We start from the raw sequence: 17,400 nt of genomic DNA, 5'->3' as shown, positions 1-17,400 counted from the left end.
TGGGTCTTCTCTCTTTTTGATTTTGACAGTCTAGCTAGGGGCTTGTCAATCTTGTTGATCTTCTCAAAGAACCAACTTTTGGTGATATTTATCCTCTCTATTGTTTTTTTGTTCTCTATGTCATTTATTTCTGCTTTAATCCTTGTTATTTCTTTTCTTGTACTTGGTTTAGGATTGGTTTGCTGTTCATTTTCTAGCTTCTTCAGTTGATCCATTAGTTCTTTGATTTTGGCTCTTTCTTCCTTTTTAATATATGCATTTAGTGCTATAAATTTCCCCCTTAGCACTGCTTTTGCTGCATCCCATAGGTTTTGGTATGTTGTGTTCTCATTTTCATTCGTCTCTATATATTTAGCAATTTCTCTTGCTATTTCTTCTTTAACCCACTGATTGTTTAGGAGTGTGTTGTTTAACCTCCAGGTATTTGTGAATTTTCTAAGTCTCTGATGGTTATTGACTTCTAATTGTATTCCATTGTGGTCAGAGAATGTGCTTTGAATAATTTCAATCTTTTTAAATTTATTGAGGCTTGTTTTATGTCCCAGCATATGATCTATTCTGGAGAAAGTTCCGTGAGCACTAGAAAAGTATGTGTATCCTGGTGATTTGGGATGTAATGTCCTGTAGATGTCTGTTAAATCTAATTCATTTATCAGATTGTTTAGGTTTTCAATTTCCTTATTGGTCTTCTGTCTGGTTGATCTATCTATAGGAGAGAGTGATGTGTTGAAGTCTCCCACAATTATTGTGGAAACATCAATTGCTTCCTTTAGTTTTGCCAGTGTTTCTCTCATGTATTTTGTGGCACCTTGATTGGGTGCATAGACATTTACGATTGTTATTTCTTCTTGCTGAATTGCCCCTTTTATTAGTATGTAGTGGCCTTCTTTGTCTCTCAAAACATCCCTGCATTTGAAGTCTATTTTATCTGAGATTAATATTGCTACACCTGCTTTCTTTTGGCTGTAGCTTGCATGAAATATTTTTTTCCATCCTTTCATTTTCAGTTTCTTTGTGTCCCTGTGTCTAAGATGAGTCTCTTGTATGCAACATATTGATGGTTCATTTTTTTTGATCCATTCTGCGAATCTATATCTTTTAATTGGGGAGTTTAATCCATTTACATTCAACGTTAAAACCGTGAAGGCATTTCTTGAATCGGCCGTCTTATCCTTTGGTTTATGTTTGCCATATTTTTCCCTCTCTCTATTAATATCCTTTATTGTACCCATACCGAATCTCTTTAGTACTGAACCTTTCTCCAAGTCTCTCTGTCCTGTCTTTGTTTCTCTGTCTGTAGGGCTCCCTTGAGTATCTCCAGTAGGGCAGGTCTCTTGTTAGCAAATTCTCTCAGCATTTCTTTGTCTGTGAAAAATTTAAGCTCTCCCTCAAATTTGAAGGAGAGCTTTGCTGGATAAAGTATTCTTGGCTGGAAATTCCTCTCACTCAGAATTTGAAATATATCGTGCCACTGCCTTCTCGCCTCCATGGTGGCTGCTGAGTAGTCACTACTTAGTCTTATGCTGTTTCCTTTGTATGTGGTGAATTGCTTTTCTCTTGCTGCTTTCAGAACTTGCTCCTTCTCTTCTATGTTTGACAGTGTGATCAGTATATGTCTCGGAGTGGGTTTTTTTGGATTTATTCTATTTGGAGTTCGCTGAGCATTTATGATTTGTGTATTTATGTTGTTTAGAAGATTTGGGAAGTTTTCCCCAACAATTTCTTTGAATACTCTTCCTAGACCTTTACCCTTTTCTTCCCCTTCTGGGACACCAATGAGTCTTATATTCGGACGTTTCATATTATCTATCATATCCCTGAGGTCCATTTCGAGTTTTTCAATTTTTTTCCCCATTCTTTCTTTTATGCTTTCATTTTCCATTCTGTCATCTTCCAGGTCACTGATTCGTTGTTCAACTTCCTCTAGTCTTGTACTATGAGTGTCCAGAATCTTTTTAATTTGGTCAACAGTTTCTTTAATTTCCATAAGATCATCCATTTTTTTATTTAGTCTTGCAATGTCTTCTTTATGCTCTTCTAGGGTCTTCTTGATTTCCTTCATATCCCGTACTATGGTCTCATTGTTCATCTTTAGTTCTTTGAGTAGCTGCTCTAGGTGCTGTGTCTCTTCTGGTCTTTTGATTTGGGTGCTTGGGCTTGGGTTATCCATATCGTCTGGTTTTTTCATATGCTTTATAATTTTCTGTTGTTTTTGGCCTCGTGGCATTTGCTGAACTTGATAGGGTTCTTTTAGGGTTTGTAGACCTATTGAAGTCCTTATCTCTAATTTATCAGATCTACAGCTTCGTGGAGTACACTTTCTCTAACTAACCAGCAGGTGGCGTCCACGAGCCACCTGTTCTCCACAAGCCAGTTCTCCCCTGCTTAGCCTTTTTGGTGAGTGGGGGAGTGAGTCTTGTGGGGCCCAATTGGTGTACCAAGCTTGCGTGTGTAGTTGGTGTTGCCTGCCCTGTATGTGGGGCGTGTTTCTGGGCAGTCGGGGAGGGGGGGTGGCCCTAACAATCAAATCTCCCTGATGATCCTAGAGTTTTAAAGCTGCTGCAATAGTCTAATCCTTCAGTTCAGTCCTGCCACAGTTTGTCTCTGCCACTGACCCACAAGTCTTTGGTATTGGCGTATGGCTCCTGAGACTTGCAAGTGGGCCCCTCTTCCAGGCTGTGCTCCCCGGGTCCTCTGTTGAGGGATGACTGTGCTATGTCACAGGTGAGTGCTGTCCCCCCAGGGCAGTTCTGGGCTGCTGGGCTGTGTAGGGAGGCTCCCAGTCTGCTCAAATGATGGCTGAATGGGGCTTTGTTAATTCACACTGCTCCACCTTCCCAGCTCTGGGACATTCAGCTGAGGTTGCAGGGAAGGCTAATGTCCACGCCCAGTTTTGTGGTGTGTGCCTGTTATTTGAAGCACTTCCGTCACACTGGGTTGTCTGGGGCAGCTCTGGGCTATGGGGCTGGTGATGGGCAGGAGTGTTTCCTGTCCACCAGGATGGTGGCTGTGAGCGGACACCCCCCTTTTCTTGGGAAGCTGTGGTGTTTAGTGAATTTTCTCAGCCACTGGATTATTGCCTTTTGTCTCAGAGCTCTCTTAGTTCTGCTCTTGACTTGACGTGCCCAAATTGCAATTCTTTGAAGCTTTCTGTATTGGGCTTCTTAGAGTAATTGTTTTAGAAAAAGAAAAAAGGATTTAAAAAAAAAAAAAACAAAAAAAAACGGCCCTCCTCAGAGATCTAATGGGTTATTGAAATGCTAATAGACAAAGCAACCAGGGCCATTAAGGAAAGGTCCACAGGGCAGAGAGATCAGCTTTGCTTCAGGATTTGCATATGCGCCTCAAGGCCTGAGCTCCGCCCTTCCCCTTTCTGTGTTCACCAGAACTCCAAAAATCCTCTGCTTTTATTTTGGAGTTTTTCGTGTTGTTTTTTTTCTATGCCTGTCTCCTCTCTGCTGGGCTGGCTGCTCTCAGAGTCTCTGGTGTCTGGTCTCAGTCTATCTATGGTTGGAGTTTGAATCAGTAGAATGAGTTTCCGATAAGAGCAGCCACTGCAGTTCTCCCTTCTCCTTCCCGGAGCTGACAGCCCCTCCTCCCCCGGGACTGAGCCTGGCAGGGAGGGGCACGGGTCCCCTGGCCGCAAAAACTTACAGATTTCGCTGATCTCAGCAGTTCCACGTTTTCATGAGTGTTGTATGAAGTATGCCCAAAGACAGATTGCTCTGTGGTGTCCAGTCCACGCAGTTCCTGGCTTTTTACCTACTTTCCTGGAGGAGTAACTAAAACTTACAGCTCACCAGTCTGCCATCTTGCCCCGCCTCCCTTTTCATGTGCTTTTTAGCCATTTGTACTTCCTCTTTGGAAAAGTATCTATTCAAGTCTTTTGCCCATTCTTAAATTGGGTTGTTTGTCTTTTTATTGCTGAGTTGTAGGATTTCTTTATATATTCTGGATATTAAACCCTTATCAGATATGTGGTTTCTAAATATTTTCTCCCATTGAGTAAGCTGCCTTTTCACTTTCCTCACAAAGTCCTTTGAAGCACCAAGTTATTCAATTTTGAGGAGATATCTATTTCTTCTTTCATTGCTTGTGCTTTGTGTGTAAGATCTAAGAAACTATCGCCTTCCACAAGGTCTTTAAAATGCTTCCCTACATTTTCTTCTAGGAATTTTATGGTTCTAACTCTAATATTTAGGTCTTTGATCCATTTTGAGTTGATTTTTGTATAAGATGTGAGATATGGTTCTTTCATTCTTTTGGATATGGATATCCATTTCTTCCAGCACCATTTGTTGAAAAGACTATTCTGTCCCAGTTGAGTAGACTTGGCCAACTTGTCAAAACTCAGTTGACCATAGATCTGAGGGTCTATTTTTGAACTCTCAATTTGGTTCCATTGGTCACTTTATCTATCCTTATGCCAGTACCATGCTGTTTTGACCACTGTAGCTTTGTATAATCCTTTGAAGTCGGGAAGTTTGAGTCCTCCAACTTGGTTTTTCTTTCTCAAGATGTTTTTGACTATTCGGGGCCCCTTGCCCTTCCAAATAAATTCAATAATTGGTTTTTCCATTTCTGCAAAGTAGACCATTAGAATTTAGATTTGGATTGCATTAAATCTGTAAATCAATTTGGATAGAAATGCAGAAGTCCTCCTTCAGTTCAATGTCAGACATTTTACCTCTGTTTATTACTTTTGGATCATCATTTTTGTGTGTTTCACTTATGTCCTTTAGTATATTCTCAGGTAAGGCAGGTTGATATCTGTATAAATAACCATATGGGCAAAGATGATAAACAAGCTTTTCTAATGCATACATAGTTAGAGAGTCAACATAATGAAAAGAAATTGCAAGATCAGAACAGCATCCAGCACCCTCTACAGGAAGATAATAGTTATAATTCCAGTACCAAAAGGTTCTGGATAGATAACCTTTGATTAAGTGGTGTTCTAGTACAAAGGTATGAAAAGTTTCTTCTCCAGTGGTTTATCTGGAATCTCCTGCTTCTATGTTTATAATTTCCATGCATCTCCCCAGTGCTAAGTCTCTGAGGGAGGAACTGTGTGTACATTTGACCATTTTAAATGCATCAACAGATCTCTTCAAAGCTTCGTTGCTCAATACATATCCCACTCCTCCACTCATGTAGTCCTGATTTACATAGGGCTTAAATCGTCTCCCAAAGTAAATGGGTTTTTCAGGGTTGTATTTTGAAAGAAGCCATCTCAGATTGTCTAGTATGACATGTGTATCATCTGCTTTCCTAAACCAATTAGCATTTCTGAATAATGGTCAGACTGAAAATCTTTAGTTGGTCTCTGCTGTCTTTGGATTTTAATCCTACAGTAGGGAAGTCTCTGTTTTCTTCTGAAGTCATAAAAAAAACTTTATTATGATGTTGGGCCTATGTAGCTTTGATATGTTTGACCTTTTCTCTAGATTTTGAGGTCCTGTCATAACCTAGCAAAGAACACTGACCTTCTGATAGAATTTTTCAGCGATATCTGTGTCCTTATCTTTATGTTGGCTGGCATCTGCACTGAAGTTCATCTGTCCTTCTAGAAGATTCTGTTCATTATCATCTGAATGTCTGGCATGAGGATCATTAAGAAGAATATTAGGCTAGGTATCACTTTCTTCTTCCAACAAAATACTAAATAGCTAAAAACATAAAAAGAATCTGAATACTGATCCACAGAGGAAGATTAAAAAATTTAGCCAAGATTTTCAATGTCTTATAATGTAGAATATTGGGGACCTAGTGATAGACAGAAGCTAATGGAGGGGGAATGATAATCTAATATGTTCAGAGATGTTAATGATGGTAAATTCAAAGGTATGGGAATGGATATGGGTGATGTTTGTTAATGGGATTATAAGTATCAGAGCTATATTGAAGGTGAATAGGATTGAAAGGGGTTGTTTAAAGGTATGTATCCCACAGATCAGCACTACAAATATAGATAGGTGCTTGCATGATATACCTGTAAGGTATTACACTAAAACAGAGAGTTGATAACAGAACGTTATATGGGGAAAATTTACCTATCTCCTATTAGGGACTATAATTAATAGGAATACCATACTAGTACCACACAATTACTAGGGACAAATAATTAAGGGCTGAAAAGAGCTATGAGGTGTTTGGGGTCATGAGAATTGTTTAAAATGGAGAGTGATGAGGATTGTACAACTAAGTGATGATAATGTGAGATATGGATGGATTATCGTGGACATAACATATGGTATGTGAACTTAGGAACCCCTACTTTATAAGTCAAGCCGTCAATCCTGAGACTTGCTCTGGTGAAACCTATGGTTGTAAAGGGAAGACTAAGCCCACCTATGATTATGCCTAGGAGTCACCTCCAGAGAACCTCTTGTTGCTCATAAGTGGACTTTCTCTCTCAAGCCTAACTCTGCAAATAAATTCATCACTCTCCCCCCGACAAGGGATAGGACCCCCCCCCCCAGATGAATGAGTCTCCCTGGTGATGTGGGACATGGACTCTGGGAATGAGCCTGACCCTGGCATCAAGTGGTTGGGAATGCCTTTTTGACCAAAAGGGGGAAAAGAAAAGCAACAAAATAAGTTTTCAGTGGCTAAGAGAATTCAAATAGATTCAAGAGGTTGTCGTGGAGGTTATTCCTTTGCAAGCTTCAGCTAGATATGCCAACTGGCCACAGTATGATAAGCCCAAATCAACAGTAGTCCCAAAAACCCTAGAGAATACCTGGATCCTTATCTGAGACTCCATAATAGTTTCACTCACTAAGTTTATTTTTTAGAAACTTAAATCCTCCAGAGAACTCCTATGCCAGCTAAGTCCCCAAACCCAAAGGCAATAGCTTCTTCAAGAACATAACCAGATGTGTCCCCTTTTCTTATAATGTTAACACCCCTTTTCAACATGAACAAGTTAGGGTGGTCACTGCCTAGACATCCCTGAAGATCAAGAAAGTGATTAAACTAGAGGAAGGGGTAGCAACAGACAAGATGGAATTTAATGAAGGATTATGAATAGTGAATCTCTATATAATTTTCTTCTTCTTAGTTGCTAGGGTATTAGAATAGCTAGAAGGAAAGAATTGAAATGGTGGAACTGCAACCCATAGCATCCGTTGAAATTTGTTCTGTAGCTACTTGTTAAATTGTAATTTGAAAGTTATCACCTTTTTGTATGTATGTTATATTTCACAATAAACAGATAACTGAAACTATGGTACTGTAACTCTTAATATTTTTGGAAATTTCCTATGTAACTACTTGTTAAATCATACTTTGGAAGATAATACCTTTTTGCATATATTTCATTCCACAATAAGGAAATAACAAACTGTGGAACCATAACCCATAACATTCTTTGAAATTTGCTCTCTACTTGTTAAATTGCACTTGGAAAGTTATCACTTCTCTGTACATATGTTATATTCCACAATAAAAAATATGATAAAAAAATTTAGCCAAGATTTGGAGACCATTTCCCCAAAGTGTATTTCTGACATCAAGTGGCTCCCTCTCCTGGGTTGTGAAGAGGGAGATGACACAGGACCAGTGACCATCTCTCCTCTTGGTGGCCACCAAAGTGACTCTGGGCTTCTAGCCAGGGCTGCCTGCTGCCACCCAGATCATTCCCAGGCAGTGGTGGCAGCCGAAGCAGTCCCTGAGCTCCTTCATCTTTGAAGGACAGTTTTGCCAGATAAAGACTTCTTGGCTGGCAGGTTTTCTCTTTCAGTATCTTAAATATATCATACCTTCTTTCCTCTACAGTTTCTGGTGAGAAATCATCACTTAGCCTTATCCAACTTCCCTTGTGTGTAATGAATCACTTTTCTCTTGCTGCTTCCAGCATTCTCTCTTTGCCTTTGGCATTTGACAAGTTGATTAGTAAATGTCTCAGAGTATGTCCATTTGGATTTATTCTGTTTGGAGTACATTGCATTTCTTGGACCTTTATATTGATGTCTTTCATATGGGTTGGGAAATTTTTGACCATTGTTTCCTTAAATATTCGTTCTGCCGCTTTTCTCCTCACTTCTCCTTCTGGAACACCCATGATGTATATATTTGTGCACTTCATGCTGGCATTGAATCCTCTGAGACCTTGCTCTATTTTTTCCATTCTTCTCCCTATCTGTTATTCTGTGTGTAAGATTTTGAGTGTCCTATCTTGTAGTTCACTGATCCTTTCTTCTGCCTCTTCAAATCTGCTGTTGTGTGCCTCCATTGCATTTTTTATCTCTTCTATTGTGACTCATTCCACAAGTTGTTATTTTTTGCATGTTTTTGAATTCTTCTTTATGCTCACCCAGTGTCTTCTTTATATCTTTTATCTCTGTTGTCACATTTTCCTTCATCTCTTTGAACTGATTTAGGAGATTTATTTGAATATCAGTGTTCTAGGTTGCTAGTGCTGTGGAATGCCAAACACCAGAGATGGATTGGCTTTTATAGAAAGGGGGTTTATTTGGCTACACAGTTACAGTAAACCTCTGTTAGCTGGGAAGGCATGTGGCTGGCGTCTGCTCCAAAGTTCTGGTTTCAAAATGGCTTTCTCCCAGGACGTTCCTCTCTAGCAAGCTTGCTCCTCTTCAAAATGTCACTCACAGCTGCACTGAGTTCCTTCTCTTTGAGTCAGCTCATTTATATGGCTCCACTGATCAAGGCCCACCCTGAATGGGTGGGCCCATGCCTCCATGGGAATAGCTCATCAGAGTCATCATCCACAGCTGGGTGGGGCACATTCCAAGCAAATCTAATCAGCACCAAAACGTCTGCCCCACAAGACTGCATCAAAGATAATGGCGTTTGGGGGACACAATACATTCAGACTGGCACAATCAATAGTTAGTTGTTTCAACTCCTGTACTTCATCTGAAGTTTTAGTTTGTTCTTTTGATTGGGCCATATCTTCCTGTTTCTTAGTATGGCTTGTAATTGGTGTCTAAGCATCTGATTTTCTTGATGAGTTAATTCTGGAGGTCAGTATCTCTCTCTTGCCTAGGGTTTTCTTGTTGATTAGTTTTGTGGTACAGCTCTTCTTTGACACTTGGTTCAACTAATTCTAGACCTTTAGAATAGCTCATGTTTAACTGATCAGAATTTTTTCAGCTTGTAATCATCTGATTCTTGCCCTGAATATATAGCATGATTTTTGAGATTGCAATTGTTTCACCCCCAGGTAAAAGCTTCCTTTTCCCTCTTCCTCCTCAGAAATATTGCTCTGTTCTGTTTGCTTTTTATTTGCCTTTATATATATTTTTTGCTTTTATTTATTCTTTTTTTTTTCATTTTTATTGAGATTGTTCAGATACCATACAATTATCCAAAGATCCAAAGTGTACAATCACTTGCCCCTGGGTACCCTCATACAGCTGTGCATCCATCACACTTAATTTTTGTACAATTTTTAGAAGCTTTTCATTACTCCAGACAAGAAATAAAGTGAAAGATGAAAAAAGAAAAACAGAAAAGGAAACTCTAAACCTCCCCTATCCCTAACCAACCCCCCTCAATTGTTGACTCCTAGTATTGATATAGTACGTTTGTTACTGTTTATGAAAAAATGTTGAAATACTACTAACTGTAGTATATAGTTTGTAATAAGTATATAGTTCTTCCCTATTTGCCCCTCTATTATTAACTTCTAATTGTATTGTCATACATTTGTTCTGGTTCATGAAGTGACTTCTAGTATTTGTACAGTTGATCATGGACATTGCCCACCATAGGATTCAGTTTTATACATTTCCATCTTTTGACCTCCAACTTTCCTTCTGGTGACATATATGACTCTGAGCTTCCCCTTTCCACCTCATTCACACACCATTCAGCGCTGTTAGTTATTCTCACATCTTGCTACCAACACCCCTGTTCATTTCCAAACATTTAAGTTCATCCTAATTGAACATTCTGCTCATACTAAGCAACAGCATCTACATTTCTTCCACAAGGCAGGAGGGAGAGTCAAAGAAGGTAGAGAGGCAAAAGAAAGAGGAAACAAAAAAATGACAGCTAGGAAGCAGCAAAAGGAAAAATAACCTTAAATCAAAGTAGAATGAAGAATCAGACAATACCACCAATGTCAAGTGTCTAACATGCCTCCCCTATCCCCCCCTCTTATCTGCATTCACCTTGATATATCACCTTTGTTACATTCAAGGAAGCATAATACAATGATTCTATTAGTTACAGTCTCTAGTTTATGCTGATTGCATCCCTCCCCCAATGCCTCCCCATTTTTAACACCTTGCAAGGTTGACATTTGCTTGTTCTCCCTCATAAAAAAACATATTTGTACATTTTATCACAATTGTTGAATACTCTAGATTTCACCAAGTTACACAGTCCCAGTCATTATCTTTCCTCCTTTCTTGTGGTGTCTCACATGCTCCCCATCTTCCTCTCTCAACCGTATTCATAGTTACCTTTGTTCAGTGTACTTACATTGTTGTGCTCCCATCTCCCAAAATTGTGTTCCAAACCACGCACTCCTGTCTTCTATCACCCTGTAGTGCTCCCTTTAGTATTTCCTGTAGGACAGGTGTCTTGTTCACAAAGTCTCTCATTCTCTGTTTGTCAGAAAATATTTTGAGCTCTCCCTCATATTTGAAGGACAGCTTTGCTGGATACAGGATTCTTGGTTGGTGGTTTTTCTCTTTCAGTATCTTAAATATATCACACCACTTCCTTCTTGCCTCCATGGTTTCTGCTGAGAGATCCGCACATAGTCTTATTAAGCTTCCTTTGTATGTAATGGATTGCTTTTCTCTTGCTGCTTTCAGGATTCTCTCTTTGTCTTTCACATTTGATAATATGATTATTAAGTGTCTTGGCATAGGCTTATTCATATCTCTTCTGTTTGGAGTACGCTGTGCTTCTTGGATCTGTAATTTTATGTCTTTCATAAGAGATGGGAAATTTTCATTAATTATTTCCTCTATTATTGCTTCTGCCCCCTTTCGCTTCTCTTCTCCTTCTGGGATACCAATGATACGTACATTATTGTACTTTGTTTCATCCTTGAGTTCCCGGAGACGTTGCTCATATTTTTTCATTATTTTCTCCATCTGCTCCTTTGCGTGTAGGCTTTCAGGTGTTTTGTTCTCCAGTTCCTGAGTGTTTTCTTCTGCCTCTTGAGATCTGCTGTTGTATGTTTCCATTGTGTCTTTCATCTCTTGTGTTGTGCCTTTCATTTCCATAGATTCTACTAGTAGGTTTTTTGAACTTTTGATTTCTGCCGTATACATGTCCAGTGCTTCCTTTACAGCCTCTATCTCTTTTGCAATATCTTCTCTAAACTTTTTGAATTGATTTAGCATTAGTTGTTTAAATTCCTGTATCTCAGTTGAAGTGTACGTTTTTTCCTTTGACTGGGCCATAACTTTGTTTTTCTTAGTGTAGGTTGTAATTTTCTGTTGTGTAGGCATGGTTTCCTTGGTTATCCAAATCAGGTTTTCCCAGACCAGAACAGGCTCAAGTCCCAGAGGGAAGAAATAGTCAGTATCTGGTTTCCCTGAGGGTGTGTCTTAGAAAATTGCTCCACCCTTTGATGCCTCAGGTCACTGTGCTTTTCTGCCCAGCAGGTGACGCCTGTTAGCCTATAATTCTTGACTGGTATGAGGCGGTATGGCCGTGTTCCCCCAGACTCTGGGGTCTGGTTCTGAATGGAAAGGGCCCCACCCCTTTCCTCCTAGAGAAGACAGAACCCCCAGGTGGAGGTCATTAGCATTTCAATGGTCTCGCTCTCTGCTTGTGGTATCTCCACCCTTCCCTGAGTCACAGCCCTGGAAACTGAAAATGACTGGGGCTTTCTCCACTGAGCTGAAGAAGAAACAGATAGTGCCCTTCAGACCCAGTCCAAGGCGACCCTCCGGCTCTCCAAGGTCAGTCGTCACCCAAAGCCTCTGTCTGTTTTTTGGGGATGCGTACCTGTAGTGAGCAGTTCACACTCGCTACTTAAAACCCCAGTTGGAGCTCAGCTGAGCTGTATTCGCTTGCTAGGAGAGAGCGTCTCTCTGGCACCATGAGGCTCCGCAGCTCGGGCTATGGGGGAGGGGGTCTCCCGACCTGGTTCCGCAGGTTTTACTTACAGATTTTATGCTGTGTTCTCGGGCATTCCTCCCAATTCAGGTTGGTGTATGATGAGTGGATGGTCTCGTTTGTCCCCCCGCAGTTATTCTGGATTATTTACTAGTTGTTTCTGTTTTTTTGTAGTTGTTCCAGGGGGACTACTTAGCTTCCACTCCTCTCTATGCCACCATCTTGCGATAATTCTATTTATTTATTCTTTCATTTAACTTTTTTTAATAATCCAATTTTATTGAGATATATTCACATACCATACAGTCATACAAAGTGCACAATCAGTTGTTCACAGTGCCACAATATAGTTGTGCATCCAACACCAAATTTAATTTTTGAACATTTCTGTTACCACACACACAAAAGTAATAAGAATAAAAATTAAAGTGAAAAAAAAACAATTAAAGTAAAAAAGATCACTAGGTGCTTTATTATTATTTTTTTTTGGTACCCATTTTTCTACTCATCCATCCACACACTGGACAAAGGGGAGTGTGGTCCACATGGCTTTCCCAGTCACATTGTCACCCCTCATAAGCTACATTTTTATACCATCATCTTCAAGATTCAAGGGTTCTGGATTGTAGTTTGATAGTTTCAGGTATTTACCGTTAGCTTTTCGAATTTATTAAAACCTAAAAAGGGTTGTCTATATTGTGCGTAAGAGTGCCCACCAGAGTGACCTCTCGGCTCCTTTTGGAATCTCTCAGCCACTGAAACTTATTTCATTTCCTTTCACATCCCCCTTTTGGTCAAGAAGATGTTCTCCATCCCATGATGCCAGGTCCAGATTCCTCCCTGGGAGTCATATTCCACATTGCCAGGGGTATTTACACCCCTGGGTGTCAGCTCCCACTTAGGGGGGAGGGCAGTGATTTCATCTGCCAAGTTGGCTTAGCTAGAGAGAGCGCCTCTATATATTTTTAGCACTCCATTCATTATCTCTAGCTATTTTTACTGGAGTGCTAATTCTAGGAGGAGGGTTCCCCCAGAGAGGACCTACCCAAATCAGTTTTACCCAGTTAAAATAGATCCAGGTCCCATGAAGGGGACATAGATCAGTTCCAAAGTGCCCTGGGGAGGAGACCCAGAAGGACACCAATCTCCCCTCTGTGATGGCTTCTGATTCTGGGCTTACCTGTCCTGCCCAGCAGATGGCGCGCTTCAGCTAACTGTTCCCCACAGTCCTAAGGTGGTACTATGTCTTTAAGTCTCACTTGACTCCATCTCTTCTGGCTGTGTGGTTGAGTCAGAGGCTGCCAGCTGCTTTGGGCTGATGCGGGTTGAAACCGTGCTCAGATCCCAGGCCCTGGGATCTGAATTCTTTAAACAGCAGCTGCAAACTGTGCTGGGCTTGCTGCCCCCCCTCCCCCCACCTTTTCTTGGGGAAGAGCCACCCCTCAGCAAACTGATCTCCATCACCCTGAGAAGTCACTGTGTCTCTCAGTCAGCCCTGCTTTCTCTCCTGCCGGGGGCAGGTACAGAACAGAGACTGCCAGCCGCTTTCTGTCTTGGGCTGGTTAAAACTGTGGCTATTTTTGGAGCTGGAGTCCTGCACCCCAACTTCACTAATCAAAAGCTGGATTTGGCACCTGGCCTTGTCTCCCCTTTTCTTGTAGAAGAGCTGTCCTTCAGCAAACTGATCTCCACCATCCTGAGAAATTACTGTCTCTCTCAATCCACCCTGCTTCCTCCCCTGCCGGGAGCAGGGTTGAAACAGTCTGCTGGGTGCTTTCTGTCCTGGGTGAGTTGTAAATGTAGCTGTGCTTGGTGCTGCTACCCAGCAGACCAAATTCACTAATCAGAAGCTGCAATCAGTGCCTGGCTGATTCCCCCCACACACCCCTGTTCCCAGGAGAGAGGGCTTCTATTTCCAGCGAGGCAATGGCTCCCCAGGCAGTCTGCCATGCCAGTGGGGAATGGGCACCAGCCTCTGCAGTGTGGAGAGCTCTACTCACAGCTCTTCACCACAATGTATCAGTCTCTTCCTTCTGCTCTTCCCTGGATGGTTATGGTGTTCTGGTCTCCAGAGACCCACAAACAGTTTTTTCAGATAGTACCTGGCTATTTACTAGCTGCCATGGAGGACAAACTGAATCCTAGGACTCCCTATTCCTCCATCTTGGTAGAAAACAAACAAACAAACAAACAACAACAACATAAAAAAACCTTGTGCAGTTAACTTTTTACCAAAGAATTTGCAGAGGTTTGATGATTAGTTAGGGTAACAACAATCTGTAAATAGTTGCATGGATGATGGCTAAAGTTCAAGTGTAGAGTTCAATGTCTCATTTGATCACTGAATAGCACTTTCCAATGTGGTAAACAATATTAAAGATTCATTAATGCATGCAAATTAAAACCTCAAGGAACTTTTATACCTTTATACCATTTTATACTTTCCAGATCGGCAAAAATTGAAGTCAGATGATATCAAATATTGGATTTGGAACAACTAGAACATTTATTCACTGCTGATAGAAGTGTAAATCACTAAAACTACTTTGGAACACAATTTGGCATTATCTCTCAAAACTGAACGTTCAAATACCTTTGGTACAGAAATTCCCTTACCAGGTGTATTCCCTGGGGAAACTTTTGCACAAGTGTACCAGCAGAAATATTCAGTGACATTCATAGCAGCACTATTTATATAGCAAAAAAAGATGACACTAACCCAAATAGCCATCAGTACATATATAGATGAGTTGTGGCATAGTCATACAGTGTTGTAGATAAAAGTGAAGAGAAAGCTGATGACTCAAATGATAAAATTGAGTTGGTCTTGTATTAGAGCAATATATGAAGAGCTTAGTGAAGCTTAAGTTAACTTGAAAACATCAGCATGAACACAACAAATGGATAAATCTCAGAAACGTAATCTTGAGTGAAAGAAAGAAGACACAGAAGAATACATACAGTATGATTATTCCATTTATATAAAGGCCAAAACACAGAAAACCAAACAGTATATTGTCTAGGGATACAAACATCTGTGATACAACCATAATGAAGAGAAAGTGAACAATGGTCACAAAATTCAGGACGATGGTGACCTCTGGAGGGGAGTGAGGGGTGACATTGGAGATTTCCAAGGTAGCGCTCATCCTCTTTCTCCTACACTGAGTTGTGTGTTCAGGTATGTTCATTTATTTCTTCTCTTTATATCTTACATATATTTTATAAATGTCATTTGTATATGGTTCATATTTAGTAAAAATAAGTTTAAAACTTTCTGTATGCATTACTACAACCTGTTAGCACATTTTATATTAGCATCCTCATTGTAGTAGCATCATAGTGTTGAAGTCTTTCTACTGACTCAGTTTGTTTATATTGGACTATAATCACTGCTTTTTAGGCACAACTTGTATGTTGTGGTCGAGTATGGTGGTCTTTTTATGGCATTATCTGCTCAGCCCCTCTGGTAGGCAGTCTCTAAAATGGTCCGCGATGTTCCCTGCCTCCTTGTATTCATGCCCTCCATGTGTTCCCCTCCCCTTGAGAGTGGGCTGGACCTACTGACTCTCTTCCAACAAATAGAATATGGAAAAGTGATGCAATGTCACTTCAGAGATTAGGTTACAAAAAGACTGTGGCTTCCACCTTGGGCACCCTCTCTCATTCTTTCACTCAGCTTGCTCTGAGGGAAACCAGCTGCTACATTGTGAGCTGCCCTGTGGAGAGGCCCAGCTGTCAAAGGACTGATGTCTCTGGTCAACAGCCAGCAAGGATCTGAGGCCTGCCAACAGGCCACACACGTGATCTCGGAAGCAGATCCTCCTCCATTTGAGCCACCCGATGACTGCAGCCCTGGCCAATGCCCTGACTGCATCCTTGGGAGACGCCCTGAACCACAGGCACCCCACTAAGGCACCCCTGGTTTCCTGACCCACACAAATGTCTGTTGTTTTAAGCTCCTGAGTTTTAGGAGCAACAGAGAACTAATGCAGCCTCTCTTCTTCTGGAAACAGTTCCCTTCTTTGGCAGAACTACATCTCTTTCTCTACTCCTTCACCTGAAGGTGGGAGTGGGTGCTGTCATCTTCTTATATGGTTCTTTCTTCTAGGCCACAGGGATTGGTCATTGAATGGGCACCTGACCCAAGCTGGATCAATCATAGGACTTGTCGTAGACATTGTAGGTTGCCACCCAGTATCCATTTCCTCTTTTTCTCCTTCCTATCATATCCCTATCTCATGGGGGCAATCAATCAGAGAGAACAAAGCTAATGCACATGAAATGGCAAAGAAAAACCGAGAGGCATTGTGTTCAGCACTTGGACCCTCTGTGTTTTAGGTTCCTTGGCTGCTCAAGCAAATATCATGCAACAGGCCAGCTTAAGCAATGGAATTTTATGGCTCACGGTTTTGAGGTGAGGCAAAAGTCCAAATCAAAGCATCATAAAGGCGATTCTTTCCCCCCAAAGACTGTGGAGTTCTGGGACTGGCCGCCAGTGATCCTTGGCCCTAGGCTTCTCTGTTACATGGCAATGCACGTGGCAGTCTCTCCTGGCCTCTCCCTTCTTTTCTGGGTTCTGTTGATGTTCAGCTTCTGGCTACTTCTTCTGTGGCTTTCTCTTTCTCTGTCTGAATTTCATTCCACTTATTGAGGACTCCAGTAATAGGACTAAGACCAATCCTGATTGGGTTGGGCCATACCTTAACCAAAGTAACCTCATCAAAGTTCCTCCTTACAATGGGTTCGCACCCACAGGAATGGACCAAGTTCAAGAACATGTTTTTCTGGGGTACAGTCCACTCCAAACCACCACACTCTGGAAGGGAATCGACCAGGCTGGGCTTCTTGCTTCATCTTAACTCTTTCCAAAAATGAGATGTCCCAGAACTAATTTGCTTTTCTCATCCTAAGATACAGCATTATGTACCTTTCAAGAAATTCTTGGTTGTCTTGGTAAGATGCAGTTTAAGGAACTGAACTCTGGGCACTGGGGTTATGTATTTATATCATTTCATGAATCTAAATAATTTCATATAACCTAGAGTTGTAGGCCAAGTGACCCCACAGCAACTTAAGGATTTCAGTGTCTAAGAAGAAATCTTTGTGTTTCAAAGTCATGAGTTTATGCTGATGTTTTTAATTTCACCCCATCTTCATAAAGATTTTTTCTATCCTGATCTAATAAAGAACATCTTCATTTCTATTTAACTTTCTTATTTGAGCTACAAGTCTTTTTCTCACTTTTATACAGTTTGTTCAAATCTGATTCCATATTTCATGCTATGTCTTTTCACACCCAACCATGTGTGTGTTCAATTATAGCTGCCTAGATTTAAGAATATCAAC

The 17,400-nt window shown here is 40.9% G+C and overlaps 1 pseudogene; it reads right to left on the bottom strand.

Annotated features, from left to right (window-relative positions):
• Positions 1–1,287: 1,287 nt before the first annotated feature.
• LOC119519517 lies at positions 1,288–5,729 on the bottom strand (annotated as a pseudogene).
• Between the last annotated feature and the right edge of the window lie 11,671 nt (positions 5,730–17,400).

The sequence above is a fragment of the Choloepus didactylus genome, chromosome 2 (genome assembly GCF_015220235.1).
Source record: "Choloepus didactylus isolate mChoDid1 chromosome 2, mChoDid1.pri, whole genome shotgun sequence".
Taxonomy (NCBI): domain Eukaryota; kingdom Metazoa; phylum Chordata; class Mammalia; order Pilosa; family Megalonychidae; genus Choloepus; species Choloepus didactylus.
The sequence above is the reverse complement of the archived record's forward strand: the minus strand, read 5'-3'. Positions and strand labels throughout refer to the sequence as shown.